Consider the following 3,409-nt stretch of genomic DNA (forward strand, 5'->3'; position numbering starts at 1 on the left):
TTGTGAGAAATTATGCTTTAAAAAAAGCCGAAAAGGCTTTAGCTAATAAATATTTCGATTTTATTTGAATTAAATTTTTAATTATTAAATTATTAATTTTATTAAATTTTATTTATTTATTTTAAATCTGGGAAAAGAACCGAATGAGACACCGACGTACACATTAATCACAGGTGCTTTAAAAAATTTTCGAATTTTTAAACAAACGAACGACATAAAATATGTATGGTGTATTCAGTGTTGACTATGCAGTCTCTATTGTGCTTCTCGTTTTGCTGAGGAAAAAAGATTTTCTACTCACATTTCCCATAGACTTTTTCAAAATACGATCCTTTCTATTTCTATCGTAAATCGATCTTTCCAAGACTTCTGCGGTAACCCGTTTGATAAATAAATGATTCGTCGTTTACAATTTATTAACCATATTCAGTAATAAAACTAGCAAATGAGTCCCGTCTCAGAGTTTCGGTTATGGTATTTATCCAAATAAGATTGAGTAACTGCATTTAATAAAATTTGCTCTGAGCTTGATTCTATGATTTAATGAAGTTTCTGTGATAAAGAAAATCTCGTCAGGTATGTGCAATATAAATGTTTCGGATCAATATCGTGGGATATTAGTAGACACGTAATGAAAATATTTATTTGGTCTCGTAGTAATCTTAAGAAACTACGTAAATGTCGTGAAAAAATTTGCAATATTTTTCTTTAGATATTTTTATAATTAACCTCGAAATATTTGTAAAATGCTACATACCCGTGTTTCTTGCATGAACCGATTAGCGAGATATAAAGATTCGAAGTTGACATGTCAGCTTTAGGGTTACCTAAAGTACACCGCATAATGTATCGATGGCTTTAGAAAAATCGATGTCACGTGAATTTTGGAAGTTACATCCCTATACATAGTGGTTCCCGCAAAAAGCACGAGTAACTGTTGTTTAAACGATTAACTATAAATTACGAAGAATTTGCAGTAAAATATATAAATTCTTATTTAAAAATTTAAATATCACCCTTTCACTGTTGTCGCAATATTTATTTCCTGAAATTACATTTTTCGAGACATCTGCATTTAACAGTACGTTAAAACAGAGACTATACGTTCTCATATAAAACGAGTACATTGTATATATTTGTTTATTACCATTGTACTATTTTCATTATTTTCATTTATGTACACTGCGTTTAGACTCATATTAGAAATCGGTACTAATATATAATATTGATTAATAGTGATTAATATATACTATTTTTTGTAATTGTTTTTGAATTCGTTCCTAATTAATGTTATATTCCATATTCAATTTTTACTACATCTGTAATTGTATATGCAAAGAAGAAAGAAAATTCTGGTTTACAAAGATAATGTACGCTTGCTATTTTGGAAAAATTACTATTATTATAATTATTATTATTATATATAGAAATTTCTAGATACAGTTATGTAAATATAGCTTTTATACACGTTACATTTCACAGGTACAAATACTTTGACAGTCTTTAGCATGCTCTCTAACCGTAATTCTATTGTACAATTGTTTAATAATTATGATCGCGTACAATTTAAAGAATTTTAATTGAAATTTAGTTTTTGACGTTTTGTCAGAAAATTTTAAATAAACGCCTGTTACGATGTGAAATATACACGATATCGAAGAGAGGGAAAATTAAAGGGATTATAGAAAAAATCTGTATTATTAATATTAATTAGTATGCAGAGAAGTCGTAATAAGGTTCAATCCATTTGAATGCAACATTCAGATTTGAAAGTTATAAAACGATGTCTTCTTTTTTAAATTATTTTATTACTCGTTGCCATTCGTACGTGTATACATTCTCTGTTGATTGTTGTAATTCAGCTATGTCGTAGTTCGTGTGCTTCGTTTATATTGTTCGCTACTTATTACGTTATCATAACGGTGAGTTAAACTCGTTAAACAGTCTTGGAGAGAAATACCAAATTACACATTTTATATTAAAAATATCGATGTGAGATTTTATATTGACTCAGTGTGTTCCTATCCTCTTTACCATGTATTATGAGTCTTCCAGTTACGTTCTGTATAGATAACAATATATATTTGTTTAAAATCTCAACTCGTTATAAAATTTACTGTATCAAAATATGTTACAGCAAATTATTTCAAGACATTCGATAGAATATGACCATTGATACGATAATGACATTTCCTTCTTTTTCTCTTACTTTCACTTAAAAGTTATGAATCTCCAATTTATTGGCAAGTATAGAAAACTCTGTATATTTTTCATCGTACTGTCTATATATACGCTATTATAAAAATACAGCGAGATTGGCACTTATAATAATAATGATATACTTGAGTCGAATTTTATTTCTGTAATTGACACTGCGTAGTTTAGCTCTTAATTAATTAACACGTTCCCTGCCAAACCGTTTTTCGAAGACTTTACGTTCAGGCCGCGTACAACTTTACAGTTGTATTGTTTTGTTTCTAGCGTATGCCTTACAATGATTAAAATAGTGCAAAAATCATAATTATCAAGGAAAGGGTGTGTAGTTTAAAATGCATAACACGACGAACCAATAATTTGTTAATCCTCAAGAAGGACGGCTAGACGTGTCTTCCAGGTATTATTGCTGTCTCAACATCCGCTTGTAAGGAGTAATTATTGTAAAATTTGGAAAAGGTCTGAGAAAGAGAAGGAGGGAAAAATTGCAAACATTTTTAAATGCAAAATGTCCTAATCTATAACACTAGACGAATTTGAAATTGTTTCAAGTATATTCCAATTATTTTTCTTCGAATTGAAGTAATAATCACATTTACCTCTTTTTGATTAAAATACAGTGGGACTCGACGTTATATTGAAAGTATAGATGATATTTTTAGATATTTTAAGAACAATGTGTATGTCGTTGGAGGTATCAAGGGGGTATCGCGTCGTTCCCTTGATCTTCCTGGTCGCGTGATTTCCGCCCGAAATAATTCGTCTTCGCGGTTGTAAGGTGCGAAGATATCCCGATGAGGATGAACGGTTCGACGCGACACGATATCTCGTCGACTTAACGAGGAGATACGAAAATCGTCTCGTGTTAGAAGAGAACCGTCGTCCCTGACGTGTCGATAGGAAGAAGTTTAGAAGGAACCGGTGTGTTCGATGTTTCGAGAGGAAGTGTCTTTGAGAGAACCCCTGTCTCTCGGATCTCGTACGGAACTGAGCTCCTCGATCTTCCTAAGATCGGCCTTAGGAAAAATCGGGAGCTCGCCAAATATGATTGGCTGTTTTTGACCAAGGGCGTTCCCTTGGTTCGCAAATCGGTGACCTTGGAGAAAGGGAAGGTTCCCCAAAAAGCAACGATAGTGGAGGAAACCCTCTCCTCCAAGGTGGGGTACCTGGGGTCCACCCGCGCGCTGGTGACCCC

Source organism: Eufriesea mexicana, unplaced genomic scaffold (genome assembly GCF_001483705.2).
Source record: "Eufriesea mexicana isolate 0111107269 unplaced genomic scaffold, ASM148370v2 scaffold546, whole genome shotgun sequence".
NCBI lineage: Eukaryota > Metazoa > Arthropoda > Insecta > Hymenoptera > Apidae > Eufriesea > Eufriesea mexicana.